At 38.9% G+C, this 15,751-nt stretch overlaps 2 long non-coding RNA genes across 2 annotated transcripts; both read right to left on the minus strand.

The window, feature by feature from the left end:
* Window positions 1-5,841: 5,841 nt before the first annotated feature.
* On the minus strand, window positions 5,842-7,238 carry LOC135776104 (uncharacterized). The gene is made up of 3 exons (XR_010544040.1): window positions 7,168-7,238; window positions 7,034-7,083; window positions 5,842-5,971 (listed from the first exon to the last, which is right to left on the minus strand). It is a non-coding gene; the product is annotated as an uncharacterized lncRNA (long non-coding RNA).
* Window positions 7,239-7,793: 555 nt separating this feature from the next.
* Window positions 7,794-8,566, minus strand: LOC141281353 (uncharacterized). Its single transcript, XR_012335633.1, has 3 exons — window positions 8,461-8,566; window positions 8,233-8,289; window positions 7,794-7,826 (listed from the first exon to the last, which is right to left on the minus strand). It is a non-coding gene; the product is annotated as an uncharacterized lncRNA (long non-coding RNA).
* Between the last annotated feature and the right edge of the window lie 7,185 nt (window positions 8,567-15,751).

Below are 15,751 nucleotides of genomic sequence, written 5' to 3' on the forward strand. Positions count from 1 at the left end.
CTGTATTTGTTGTTTTAATGTCTTGTTTTTGCAAGTTATTGTTGCTATTGCGTGCCCCCCGTTGGAAGCCAAGTGCCCCCCTGTTAGTTATGGTCTGGCGCCGGCTCTGGTATAGCTTCATGGGCGTGTTTGAATAAGCCATTTTAGGTAGGCGTGAATGAGGCTTCACTTTTAAAAAGAAGATCTCTTTGGATTTTAAACTTTAATTTTGGCAACTTTTGAGATCTTTTATGTGCACAAACATCATTTAACACTCTAAAAACAAAGGAAACATGAAATCATCATATGACTCCTTAAAAGACTGTTACATGAGTAGTTACACAAGTAAGTATTGTGGCACAAAATAAAATGTGGCAATTTTTTAAGCAGATAAAAAATGAGAACTACTGTATATTGTATGGCGGAAGAGCACTTAGTTTGTAGCACTTTGACCTCGGCGTGCAGTAACATCATCACTTCCCCTCTCACAGAGTTTGAACAGAGTTCACAGGAGTGATGAGATGTTACTGTGCCAGAGGTTGCTTAGCGTGTTGTAAATTCTGGTAATACAGCTTTTCTTGTAATGTTTTAATGTTCCAGGTTTGATGCTGGGGTGCACTTGATGTTGCTACAATTGGTAGTATTGAAAATCCCTTATGTAATTTCAGACTCCTGCACTTATTTAATATTTTCTTCTTTTAAAGGTAGGGTAACACATTTTGAAAAATGCTAACGGTAGCCGCCTAGCAATGAAATCCTGATCCCACCCTAAAGTCAAATTGCCATCCAAAGTCACACCTCTTTCCAAACACATGAACACGCACAGATCAGACGGTCACGTCTCATGTCTCATTCACCAGTGAGAAAACTTTGCAGTACAAAGTGAATAACACTTCCAAAATAACCAACATAAACAACTGGTTTACATCAGAATTAGTTTAAGCACACGTTCGATTGTGTAGACGTAGTAACTATATCGTTATGCTAATCCGGAAAACGAACACAAATTTCATAAGCAACACAACGTTTCATCAAAGTAGAATATCTGAATCCATCTCAATACAAACAAATCGCGTACCTACCTTAACAAAATAAACAGTGCAACGACCCTTTCAGACCCTTTGCCTCCTGTAGCTGTTTGCATCTCGCGGTAAAGCAGTAAAGTTACCGATGTTAATTTGGGTTTTTGCTCTTGCTGATCCAGGCAGTTTTTGCTGTTGTTGTTATAAAAGATGCATTTAGTTTTGTTGCTCCTGTGTAGGTTGTCAATTCAGCAGAAAAGTTTGCTGTTCTCGCTGTTTACAGCCAGAGCGCACGTGAACGCGCCGATGACGTATGGTATCTGCGTGGACTCGCTGCGCGGTGGGAATTCAAATTACGCTTACGTATGAGGGACATAAAAGGAAACGTCCGTTCGGACCGAAATCTATGATTTGTTGAACATTTTTTGGTCCTACGCCTTTCACAGATGACATAAATTTTTACAAATACATTTAAACAACTTAACACAGTGATTGCTATCAGAATGTGAGGAGACTTTTAATCAGCATAACTAAAAATGTTTCAGGATCAAATCTGTTACCCTACCTTTAAGGGCCATTTCTTCCATGTAAGATGGAAAGGTAGGTCTAATTTTTCTTCATTTTTCTTGTAAAGCTGTTTAGAATCACTAAACATTGTAAAAAAAAAAGCGTTACACAAATGCTGTAAATGTGACTTGACATTGTTTTTAGCACATCTACTATCAGACACCCTTTCAGTGGGAGTGGCTATTGTAGATTCTTACAATTTGCTGGCCTCATGTATGGGTTCTCATGAAGCGAAAATAGCTGTCACGACGTAAGAGACCACCACGCGACACCGTACAAAAAAAGGCATGCTATATGTGCAAAGTGTACAAACAGAGGTCTGCAATTACGTTTCTAAAGGACGTTTCAGATTGGCTTAGTGATCAGTTTGCATTTTGTCAGACTGAAGGAATATAAGGTGATATGATGTGTAGTAGACTATAGGTTTGTCACTTCCTTCAAATACAACCCATTGGAGTGTTTACTAAAATAGTGCCTCTACCAGAACCATTCACCGTCCTTTATGCAGGGTGAAGTTTAATCTGTGTGATAACTGGGCATTCCTGTAGCTCAGGTGGTGAGCAACCTAAACATCTTGGGTTAGATTCTGGAGAGCACATATACTGATAAAAAATACCCACTGAATGCACTGTAAGTCATTTATCCAACGTGTCTGTATTTGAATGAAATATTGGAAAATCTGTAGATAATAATTGACCGTGTAAAAAGTTCACACATTAGTATAAACAAACTGCATTTTGATTGGTATGCAACACAACACTGTAGTTTTTACACAGCTAGAGGTCCCAAACTTTAACACATATAGGTTTTAGTAAGCTGTTTTTTTTGGGAGGTGTAGGACAGGATTATAAGCTTTGTTTGTTATGAAAATATAATAAACATAGATCATATATAAAAGGAATTTACTTCATTATGTTTGAAAGAGGTCTGAATGAAATATTTCTCTACTTGATCAAGTACTTGTAATTAGACTAAACTACATTTTAAAATACTCTTAATCAGACTAATGCTACTTTTTTATGGATTGCATGATTACATATTATTCACACTATGGCAGTATGATGTTCACAATTTTGTAAATCCCCTATTTTGTTTTTAATTTTTAATAATGAATTTACTAACCACTTACATTAGACAAGATGCAAAAGGAGCAGCACTCAGCGTTTGATCACTGGATGCAAAGGCGTTGATTTGGGTACTAGGGACGCTATAGGGACATGTCCCAACCAATATCAAGGGAACACTGAATTGTCCCTAGCAATAATTTCGACCAAACAATGAATCTATATGTACATATAACCACTGATGTCCATTTGTTTTTTAAGTATTATTTGTTTTATTTAAAATAAAGCAGATCTGGAGGAAATATTTTGGTTCAGTTTTTAAGTTGTCATTTTAGAATTTTTAGTGGCATCACAAAAAGGTTAAAAATATTAACCAAATAACCAAAAATAATAAATAAAATTGAATTATTGTATATTTGTTGTTTTTGGCCTGTAACCTTAATAAATAAGATTATGATAACAAAAATACTATTTTTAAGTAAAGAGTGATAACCTTTGTGACAATGCAGCTCTGAAGACAATTTTATTTATTTCCCCACCAATGTCAAAATCAAACATACTGGATGTATAGACACCATTTCATTTTTAAAGAAACTGTTTAAAGAAACACTTCAGTTTTATTTGTGAGGTGAAATTTTAGACCCAGCAGTGTTGTTGCAGTGAATTTTGTGAAATTCAATATTGTGTAGCTGTTTTTGTTTTTATTTACTTCATTTTAAGTATGTTTTAAATTCATAAAGAGTGATTTTGTTTTATTCAGTGTGTTACTATCAGTTGTGACACTAATAGCAAAGTAAATCTGTGTTAGTATTGTGAAGTATTAACTGTCCGTACATTGCACTTTAAAAATGAGTTTTTAAGGCTCTTGTTTAGTGAAATAGAATTGAAAATATTTTCCCCTTCTTTATATATTTGAAATCAAATAAGATGTCAAAAGTAATCTAAATGTAATCCAAAAGTAGTCAGATTACATTTCCAAAAATGTGTAATTTAAAAGATTATATTACTGATTACAAATTTTGTCATGTTATTCGTAGGCTGGGACAATAAATTGTGCAATTCTGTTTGCTATGTTTCTCAATGAATTACGGTGAAATGCTGCTACATCCAAAAGCCAGAGGGCGCTCTTGTGCAGAAACTCAATGTGCTTCTCAAGAAGAAAAACCATTTACACACACAGTGCCACAAAATGCCTATAATTTATCACTGTTTATTAAACCTTTTCAGGTTTTTTCATGATAATAAAGAATATTTATAAGATTATGTTTCATGAGTGTTGCTTTTTTAAATGGCACACAGGGCACTCGCTCAATCCCATCTATGGATAATCCAGCCCTGGGTGGTGCGGTGGTTATGACAAACGTCACAGCTAGGGTGGCCATTCGTGCCAGTTACGCCGGACACGTCCTGCCCATGTTTTCGGGTGCATACTCCGTAAGTCGCGTTTGTCGACCGCATACGTCATCAAGGTTTAATATTTGAATAAAAATGAGTAACAGTAGGGTCATAAATCTAAAATGACTCAATGTTCACAGAGCGTTTCTGAAGTTTTTTGTGGTTTGGTTTAATAATTAAAACAAAAAGAGCACCTTACCTTTGCAAATATGACCGTGCTTTCAAAGTTTGGGCCTTAACGGATGTTATGCTCAGCAACTTGTTTGGCAGCGTCTAGGAATTTGCAGCATTTGAACTCATGCAGAACTTTCAACATGAGATTGTGTGAGGGTTCATCCACTCATCTGAATCAATGCTTTCAATAGTCTTTCATTTGTACATGTTTGCTGTTGACATTTCGTTTGTCCCTGTTCAGCACACGTTTCCTTTTTTATCCCGTTACATATTTTTTATTCTCAATCAAGATTTAAATATTTTAAGCATATAAAACATTAGACCAGGGGTGGCGAACGTCGGTCCTGGAGAGCCGCAGTCCTGCAAAGTTTAGCTTGAACCCTGATTAAACCTCACCTGTCTGTATTTTTCTAGTAACTCTTTAGACCTTGATTAGCCTGCTAAACTCTGCAGGACTGCAGCTCTCCAAGACCAACGTTCGCCACCTCTTCATTAGACAGACGGCTACCAAAACAATAGCTGTGTCCCAATTCAAGGGCTGCAACCTTATAAGCATGAGACCTTTATTTTAGAAAATTTGACACGTTGATGTAGATGAAACTATTCAACATTATATCAAATTAATCAGCATTAGAAATATACGCAGCATAAAAATAATAATATTAACACAAAACATAACTTACTAATACATAATACTAAAACAGTGACAATAATTTTTTTTTCTGATAAATACACTTTTATTTAATAATGGTTTTAATAGTTTTTTTTTTTTTAGAATATCCATCCATTATATGCAGCCATGGAAGATGCAAAATGACTTTTGGGATATCCTCGACTGTTGAGGATACATTCGTTCTATCCTTAACAGCGCAGTGAAATAAGGATGCATTCTGACGCTTCATTCTTAGCATCCTTTGAATTGGGACGGTCTTACTGTGCATTCAGACCGCCACCGGCGAGAGCGTCAATAAAAGCTCTGGCTGCCCTGACAACGACGCTAAAGAAAAGTTGTAGTGGACGCTCTGACGCTCGAATGCATTCTCTGAACTCCTCTCAGGCGGAGGTTTCCGCCTTCCGATTGGTTGCCAGTGAACATTTCCGCGTTCCGATTGTTTGCTGCCAAACCGCGTCATATCTCATTACCATAAAGTTGAGCTGATTTCAACTCTCCTCGACGCTCACCTAGTACATGACGCGGCGCGCCGCTGCTCGCCGGAGCTCGCCGCCGGCTCTCATTGAAAATGAATGACTTCCGGCCACTTTGACGCTCTCGCTGGTGGCGGTCTGAATGCACAGTTACTAGCCTCAAGTCGCGCTGCTGTGACGCAATCGGTCTTAAAATACCTCCTTAGAAGGTTGCAGCCTTTGAATTGGGACACATCCAATAACACTAGCAGAGCTGGACATTCCTAATATGGCAGTGGCATGATGCATTTTTATGCGGAAAGTGCCCCCTAGTGGTCGGGAACATTTCCGTTATGTTGTGGCTTTATCTTGTAGTGTTGTGAACTTATGTTTGCTTTTTAAATTCTGTTGTGTTGTGCACGATTGGTTCGCCGTATATAACACTGCATATAAAAATTTCCAGTCTTAAACAAAAGCATTTATTCAGCACTTGTGTATATAAAAGTGTAATTGCTCTTAGACAAAGTGTTATGCGTTAATACATAATGCAGTTTTATTAATAATGCACGTGCTACTTTAACTGTTTTAGTAGAAAAGAGAGAAGCTTTGTCTTGATGTTGATTGTTGACAAATTGCTTTAGGTTGCTGTAAAATAGACACAGTGACATTATAATATGGACATACTGATAGAGGCTGTTTGCACCTGCTATTAAGATGTTTTGGTCAATCAGATCACGATCGATCATATAAATATAGGTTTTGAGCTTGTCCACTTTTAACCACAGCCAGAGGAAGTCAAAAACACATTCAACAGGATTGCTTGTGGTGTAGATGCCTAGGCGGTCTTTTGTGGCTGTTTGAACACATTCGATCACATGCACCTATTGATCCAAACATGATTGATCTAATGTGATGTATCGAGCACAATGTTTTTACATCGGTCCTGACTCCTAGCATCATCCCACAGTGTCCAGAGCAGTCTTTAGACCATGGGTAGGCAACGTCGGTCCTGGAGTGCCGAAGTCCTGCAGAGTCAAGCACACCTGAACAACTAATCAGGGTCTAAAGAGTCACCTAAAAACTACAGGTAGTTGAGGTTTATTAGGGTTGGAGCTAAAATCTGAAAGACCGACGTTGCCTACCCCTGCTTTAGACTATAATTGATCAGACTAAAGTGGCTGCTCTAAACGTAAATGTGTCTCTCTCTCGTCCACTTGTGATCCGATCGACCAACACGCATCTTAATACCAGGTGTGAACAGGAAAATGGACACACAAAGCATTACATTTTAAATCCTCAGACCAGTGGCGGCCGGTGACTTCTTTTTCAGAGGGCGCTCGGTGCGAAGTTCATCCCAACATGTATGTAGCCCGACGTGTGTGGTTCCTTATTTCAAAATATGTGTTCTGTGCTTCGAGAGATCCTGTGTGCATCACGTGTTTTGTGAAAATAAAGGATTTATGAAAAAAGAGATATTCGCATAATCTCATGCGTAATCAGAGTTTAATGTTAAGGGAGTGTCTTGCGTGTCTTTTGTGAACGCAGCGTCTCGCAAGATCGCTGAAGAACGCATATTGAGAAACAACCATAATTTGAAAAAAGGAACCACACACATGACACGCCGAATACTTATTTTAAATTAGCGCCCCTCGGTTAAGCAGTCACGAGCCGCCACTGCCTCATACACAAAATGGCATACATTTTCACCTATTTAAAAGATGTTAGGCCATTCGTTTCTGCTGATGGTGAATCTTCACCTTTAATATATTAAAAAAGGCAAATGTTTAATTGACATTAATGGATAAATGCTGAAAATTACTGTAATCTTGTCTTTGACTCACCCATTAACACACCATCAACATGAGTGACTGAAATACGATCCAGCTGCAGTTCCTCTTTTTCCCCAGATTCTGAAAGATCACAACAGACAAAAATTAAACTCATTTAAAACCTTACATAATAGGAGAAAATCCTCCTACGGATGTCAATGGTGCTCAATAATGGTTTGGTTACAAACATTGCTTAAAATATCTTAATTTGTGTTCATCAGAACACAGACATTAATGCAGGTTTGTAACAACATGAGAGTGAGTAAATGATGACAGAATTTTTAATTTTGTGTGTGCTCCTTTAACAACATGATTCAACAAATCAGTAAAGTTTATTATAGTATAGCATTTGTGATATAAAACCCTTATAACTAAAGCAATATCCCTCGAGTAGGAGTGTGATAAAGCTATATATCATTGTTATACTACACAATATACTAGCAGGGTTAACGTTAATTCCAAACACCCTGCGCCTTTTCAAGGAACGAGACGCGTGTAAACAGATAAAGAGAGAATGATTGAAACCATCAGATTCTAGAACCAGAAAGAACTGTTGTATAATGATCATTACTTTATCACTGTGTATTAAATTGTCAGTAAATCTTGTGAAAGGAAAATACCTTTTTCTAACGTGTTACTGTCCATGTACTCCATCAAGGGCGAAGTAGTTTCTGTAATCAAACAACCATACAAAGTAAATATAATGTGAAAAAAGTTTACCACAGACTAAGACAGATGGTTTTATGTGACTCTATATGTAAACTCCAGGCTAATTATGGGATTAGGAGCATGAAAGTTTAATTTTACTCAGTGATTTTGCATTGATTTCAATGTTTGACTTAATTCTGTCCACACTGAAGATATCAAGATTTTTTATATGTAGGATGATTTAACATTAAACCACAAAATATTACTTTAGCTGGGATACGCAGGCACGGTCACATACGTGTAAATAAGCAAACTGTATAGAAAACATTTATTTATATAGTGTTTTTACAAATGGAAAAAAATTATTTAGCTCACTTCTGGACGGACACACACGCACGCACGCACACACACACACACACACACACTTACGGTTTTTGGAATCTGCTAGTGAGATAAACAAGTCTTCATGAACTGGCTCTTTCTTCTCTAAAGATAAAAAAGAAATGTTTCATTAGTAATAATGCAGGGTAATAATAACACACAAAAAGTTTAAAATGTATAAATGACATTTTGTAAAACAGTAATAATAGCAAGTTGGTTTATACTTTCATCAACTATTACACAGACACACACAATGTATAATGTTTCTGTTTGTACCTGGTTTACGAGTGACCTTCAGTACGATGCATCCAATGATCAAAATGACAAAACAGCAGACAAAACAGCCTGAAATGGCCAGCAGTATTTTTCTTTTGAACACTGCAACAAGGGACAGAAATGGACAATAGTTACTGCACTGGCCAATAAAGTGAAACTTTTTATTGGTAGAGGAAATTTTGTGGAAAACCAAATTTCAAAAAAACATTTTTTTTCTTTATATTACATCTCTTTATATTATATCATGAATTGTTTATTTTATTTATTTTTTGTTGTTGTTTATTTAATTGTTACATTAATAAAGTATTAGTACACAGTATTTTCAAGGTTATATAGGGATAGCAGCAACACTGGGACAGTTTGTTGTTTCTGTACAATTTCTGATAAACTTTTAATGCAATTGTTGGACCAAATAACTAGTCAAGTTGATTCCTCCACCAGATCCTCTAGGACCAAAATAAATGACCAGCTTAGTCTACTCAGTTGCCCATGGTAAAATTATTTGATGATACTGATTATACATAACACGCAAATTGGTGTAATGTGAATGACAGTTTATTTATATAGTGCAAATAATGCAAATATTACTTACAAATGTTATCTACTGTAATGGCACCTATTTGCTTCTTATTCTTCTGTACCACCTTTTGAAGTCAGTCAAATTTAACCAGTATTTGAAACACGAGCAAACCACGATCTTCGTTTTAAATGTTTACTTCCAAAACATAAATAAAAGCTGTTACATAGTAGACATGGTACGCACGGTCAAAAAACTGTGTTGCTTCCATCATATCTAACTTCAAAACTAACTGAACACATTCAATCGCATGCGTTATGACGTAGTGCGATCTGACTGGAAGCTCAAAATAACTAAATGTTATCAGATTTAAACATTACTAAATATGCATTTTAAAGCAAAAAGATCTTATGAATTTTAATGAAATATTTTCTTATTAATTTTACTAAATTATTATTTTAAATGAAATTATTCCTATGTGGCTCTTACATTACCCGGCCCCTAATTGGTTAGGCAAGAGGACTAAGCAATTATAAACTTAAACACAAAGAGCCAAACTTTTTTTCCCATAAATTATCAACTGGTTTCTACTTTCTTCACTCTTCTGACGTCGCCTCTTCCAACAAGCACAGTTTGTTAATAGGCCTTTCCAGAGTGTTGGTCTTGGTCTTTATCCTCACTCTTCGCACTATTCCATTGGAGTCTGGCAACGTTTCAACTACCCTTCCCATGAGCCAGGAGTTTCGTGGGGAAGAGCTATCCACTAGTAACACAACATCTCCCGTCATGAAGTTTCTTTTTGGCTTTAGCCATTTCTGGCGCTCTTGAAGAAGTGGAAGGTATTCACGGGTCCATCTAGTCCAAAATAAATCCACAAGATATTGAACTTGCTTCCATCTCTTTCTTGTGTACATGTCATCTTTGCTGAAAATCCCTGGAGGCATTTTGGGTTGAGATTTCAACAGCAGTAAATGATTGGGTGTTAGAGGTTCTACGTCATTCACGTCATCTGACATTGTTGTAAGTGGCCTACCGTTGATGATGCTTTCAACCTCACACATTATTGTCAGAAGACAATCATCGTTCACTGCTTGCTCTTTCAAAAGGGAATTTAAGATTTTTCGCACAGTCCGAATTTGTCTTTCCCAAATCCCGCCTTGGTGCGAAGCAGCTGGGCTATTGAATATCCACTTTATTCCCTTTGGTTGCAAGGCCTTTTCAATCTTGTCATTATCCAGCTGTTGAATGGCTTCTCTCAACTCTCTTTCAGCGGCCACAAAATTTGTGCCATTGTCAGAACGCATGATGGTAACTTGACCTCTCCTGCACATAAAGCGACGAATTGCATTAATACAGGAGTCTGTGTCGAGGCTATCTGCAACTTCAATGTGCACCGCTCTGAGAGTGAGACAAGTGAACATCACACCGTACCTTTTGACTGTATTTCGGCCCCGCTTGACATCAAACGGCCCAAAGAAATCAACACCGGTATTTGTGAAAGGAGGCTTATCTGGCAAGAGCCTATCTTCAGGCAGGTTTGCCATCTTTTGCTCACCAACCTTTCCATTAATCCTGCGGCACACTGTACATTTGTTGATTATCTTTCGAATTGCAGAATTGGCTTGTGGGATCCAGTATCTGCATCTCAGTTGTGCTAAGACATAGCTGCGTCCACAGTGTCCTGTTCTTTGGTGTATGTCTCTCAAAATCAATGTTGCAACTTTGCTGTGCTTTGAAATAATTGCTGGACGTTTAGCGTTTTCTGGCATGGCAGACTTGTTGAGTCTTCCACCAACCCTTAACGTGTCATCTTGAAGAATCGGATCCAATTTGAACAGTTGACTGCTATGACTGAGCTGTTTACCTTTCTCCAGCACTTTGATTTCTTCTCCAAACTGCTGTCTTTGACTGAATTTGATTATTTCTGATTCTGCGACAATCAGATCATCCAAAGTAAGTGATTTATTTTTTGTTGCTTTGAATTTCTTCATTTGTTGTTCCAATTTTGATCTTTCCTTTTCAGGGTCCTTTTCAGTTTCCCTGATCTTTCTTGATATTTCCTTTCTTTCCTCTTTCAGTTTCCACAGATTTTCCTTCACCTTTAAAATCCAGGCAAATGCTCTTTTTAGTTTATGCCAGTCTGAGTAATAGCTGATTAGTTTGTCAATTGGATTCATGTTTTCCTTGACATTAATCATGTTGACTGTAGCTCCTTTCTTGACTTCCGGATCATTTTGAAGGCTTTCCTTCCTTTGCACAGGTTGTTCCGGCCAGTCACGTTCCTTGTCCAGCAAGAAGGCCGGCCCATTGATCCATGTTCCTCCTTGCATCAAGCTTTTAGCTTTCAGGCCCCTACTGGCTTGATCTGCAGGATTTTCTGTTGTTCTGACATACTTCCACTGTGATGGCTTGGTTGCTTCTCGGATCAACGAGATTCTGTTTGCAACGAAAGTTTTGAGACGAGCAGAGTCACTGTCAATATATCTGAGCACAGTAGTACTGTCTGTCCAAAAAATAGATTGTTGCAATGGAACTTGAAGCTCTTGATGTAACATCTTATCCATTTTAACAGCGACAACTGCTGCGGTCAACTCGAGTCTGGGAATAGTGACCAGTTTGAGTGGAGCCACTCTTGCCTTCCCCATGAGGAATGCACATCGTTTCTCACCTTGGCTATTCTCTAACAGCAGATAGGACACAGTGCCGTATGCAGACTCAGAAGCATCTGAAAAATGATGTAACTGTGCTACTGCAGTGCAACCAAAATCTTTAGGCTTCAAACACCTGCTCACATGGAAGGTAGATAGATGACTGACATCTTCGATCCATCTTTTCCAAACTTCAGCGTGTTTTCCACCAATGTTCTCATCCCATCCGTATTGTTCTTTACAAAGATCTTTCAACAGGAGTTTAGCGGGCAAGATGACTGGAGCCAGAAAGCCAAGGGGGTCGTAGATGGAATTCACGACTGATAAAATTCCTCTTCTGGTCATTGGCTTGTCTTGCAGCTTCATACTGTAGGTGAAAGTATCGGTTTCAGTGTCCCACTGTACACCGAGGGTCCTCTCGACTGTCAAAGCGTCATGTCTTAGATCCAAGTCCTTCACTTCACTGGCTCTATGCACTTCAGGGATTGTCATTAACACCTTCCTGCTATTGCTCACCCACTTTGTTAGAGTGAAGCCTCCACTGGCACACAGGGTACGAAGATCTCTAGCCAGGGTCACCGCATCTTCTTCTTTAGCTACACTTTTCAAACAGTCATCTACGTAGAAGTTGCGCAGAACTGTCTGAACAGCTTCTGGAGATACATCAGCCTTGTGATCTTCAGCAGTTCTTTTTAGTGCATATGAGGCAACACTTGGTGAAGAAGTGGCTCCGAAGAGGTGCACAGTCATTCGAAATTCCTTCATAGGCTCGTTCAACTTGCCATTGGGCCACCAAAGAAAACGGAGTAGGTCTGCGTCACGTTCCGGCACCTTGACCTGGTAAAACATCGACTCGATGTCCGCCATTATAGCTACTGGCTCCTCACGAAATCTTAAAAGCACACCAATTAACGTGTTGGTCAGGTCAGGTCCTTGGAGCAGTTCACTATTTAGAGACCTCTCTTGAAACGAAGCTGTGCAGTCGAAGACCACCCGCAACTTATTTTTCTTTGGGTGATACACCCCGTGATGTGGTATGTAAAACAGCCTGTTGTCATCACGTTTCAGCTGTTGGACTGGAACTTGGACAGCGTAGCCTTTGTCAATGATGGTCTCCATGAAGCTTTTGTATTCTTCAAAAAATTCAGGATTCTTCTTGAATTTTCTAAGCAAACAAGCTATGCGCTGTTCCGCCACACAACGGTTATTAGGCATTTGGAGCTTCTCATTCCTTAATGGCAGTCCAATGCTGTAATGTCCGTTCTCAAAAAGTGTGGTTTTCTGTACAGACTGCAAAAATTGTTTGTCTTCACAAGACATCTCCATTCGATCATCATAGTAACGCTCTGGAAAGTCAGTGTTATACTGTTGGACCAGTAGTTTCTCAATCTCCATCACAGAAATTCTGTTTACAGAAAAGGTAGGTGTTTCATTCATTGCATCATTCAGTTCCTTTCTTACAGGTCCGTTCACAACCCAGCCTATGGCAGTCTTCACAGCATAAGGGCCTCCATCCTTTGCATTAATAACATGCCATGGTTCCATTGCTCTTGAACAGTTAGCTCCAATAAGCAGGCCTACATCCGCTTTTATCTCTGGCAAGCGTACTTCATTTAAATAAGGCCACTTCTGGATATCTGACCTTTTAGGTATGTTTTCGATATGAACAGGTATGTTGCTATGAGTAAACACCTTTGGAAGCTCAATGAACTTGGTGTCCTCCAGCCCGCACACTTCCAAGTCTGATATGACGAAACTGTTCATGAGCTTTTGTCCTCCAGGTTTGTCTTCACCCATAGTGCTAAGCAGTATTCGTGTTGGTTTCCCTTTCACGTTTAATTTCTTTTGCAAGTCTTCTGTGCAGAACGTTGCTGTGCTTCCCGGGTCGAGAAAGGCGTACGTTTCAACACACTTGTCACTCCTTTTCGATTTGATCTTTACCGGTACTATTGACAGCACACATTCCGCTTCTCCGGCCCCCGTGAGGCTACAGGATTCTTGCAGAATAGAAACTTGAGCACAAGATACTTCACTTCCATGTCGAGCATCTTTCTTTTCAGGTAAGACAGAACCTTCTTCCTTTTCCTTTATTATGTGCAGAATGTCTGGATGCTTTAAAGCACACTCTTTACACTCAATTCTTCTTTTGCAGAATTTGCTAAGATGACCTGGAACTAAGCATCCAAAACACAAGCCCTTCAGTTTTAAGAAATCCACGCGCTCCTTATGTGGTTGTTGTTTGATTTTGCTGCATGAGGCAAGGGTATGTGATTGCTGGCAGTACAAACACGGCTTCTCAAAGGCACTCACAGGTTTACTGATATTTGCTGGCATAACATGCATTTCTTGAGGCCCTTTGCCTTCTGTGAAAACATTTGTTGCGAAACTGCTTCCACGGACCTCTTTCCTTCCATGATATTTTTCTTTTTGTTCAATCTTTCCACTTGAGATTGGACGGCTGTCTGAGATATTACCAAAGAGGGGATCCATCGCTATTCTAGCTTGGCGGTCTATGTAATTTACCAAATCAGCAAACCTTGCTCTCCCACCTCTTCGCTCTTTTATGTCATAAGCTTCAGCACGCCAACGTTCTTTCAATTTATATGGTAGCTTAGACACCACTGTCCTTAAATTGGTTGGGTTATCCATCTCCTCCAGGAATTCAATGTCTTCCATAGTATTGCGACATCCAATCAAAAACATTGCATAGGCGCTTAATGCTTTCCCATCATCAGATTTTACTTGAGGCCATTTGAGTGCTTTGTCAATGTATGCGCTGGCAATCCGTAATTCATCCCCATAGTGCTTATGAAGTAGTCGCTTCGCCTCGCAGTAGCCTTTGTTTGGCGTCATATGAGCACAGCTGCGAACAAGCTCTTGAGGTTCACCGGCCGTAAATTGTTCCAAAAAGTACAGTTTGTCTTGATCATTGCTGGTTTTCTGCTCTATTGCCTGCTCAAACGCCCTCATGAAAGACTTGTATTGTAGAGCATCACCCTTGAACACAGGAATGTCCTTGGTTGGAAGATAAGATAGCTGCTGTTGTTTTACTAGTAGCTCAGTGATCACATTCTGTTTTTGCATAACCGCTATTATGTCGTCACCTTTGTTAGATTGAGCATTAGACACATAATTGAAGACTGTTTGAGATTGTTGTTGTATTTGAGAGTGCTGTGTATGTGATTGAACATGAGTGCCCGTATTAGCTTGCTGTGGAAGCAAAATGCTAGCTCTTTCCATCACATGTCCATCTTGAGGCTTTTGCACTGCCGCGTAACTACTTAAACCATCTTCAGATCTTTCATATTCCTTAAGCACCCTTAATTTTGCTTTACTCTCAGCTAACGCAGTTTCCAGCACTAACTCTTCCTTTTCAGCTTTGATTTTAGCTGCCTCAAACTCAAGCTGTTGCATTTTTTTTAGTGCTGCAGCACGTTCGAGCAGGGCTGCATGCTCCGCTTCCTGTCTAGCTCTTGCTGACGATACTCGTGACACAGCTGAGGTGCGACTTATTTGTGATCTACGCAGACTGGAATGTGTGACATCACTGACCCCTACCTGTGAAACACTGTCATTTGGTTTAACAGTTTCTTGCAGATAGTCAACCACATTTGGTTCTTTTTGCAGCACCTTTTCCACTGGCTGGCTGAGTTCATGCTCAGCTGCAATCCAATTTTTTGTCTTTTTCATAAATCCTCTTATTGCTGCCATTTTAGGTTCAAACCAGATCTCTTGATCATCCATTTTTCCATTTTCAGTCAAAAGATTAGCAACTTCGTTGTTGAGCCGTTTAAACTCATTTAGTAATGTTGCAAAATCATTTTCCATCATGTATTTCACCCTTTGTAAATTTTGAGCATCACTCATCATTGTTTCCAACTCCTTTCTTTTGCTTGTCAGAATTCCTAATGTTCTTCTTCTCAATGCAATGAACCTCTGCAATCTCTCTTCTAAAGCCTTCTCTGTCATCTTATGTGACCTTCCCTTTTCCATTGTATCCTCAAAACATCTTTGTTCATTTCCTTCAGCCATCTTACAAATAGCAGAGTTAACGCTTTAGTCGTATGCAAACGTTTCAAACACTTTCTTCAATTAACCGAGTGCAAAACAACTTCTAAAAGATCGC

Source organism: Paramisgurnus dabryanus, chromosome 21 (assembly GCF_030506205.2).
Source record: "Paramisgurnus dabryanus chromosome 21, PD_genome_1.1, whole genome shotgun sequence".
Taxonomy (NCBI): domain Eukaryota; kingdom Metazoa; phylum Chordata; class Actinopteri; order Cypriniformes; family Cobitidae; genus Paramisgurnus; species Paramisgurnus dabryanus.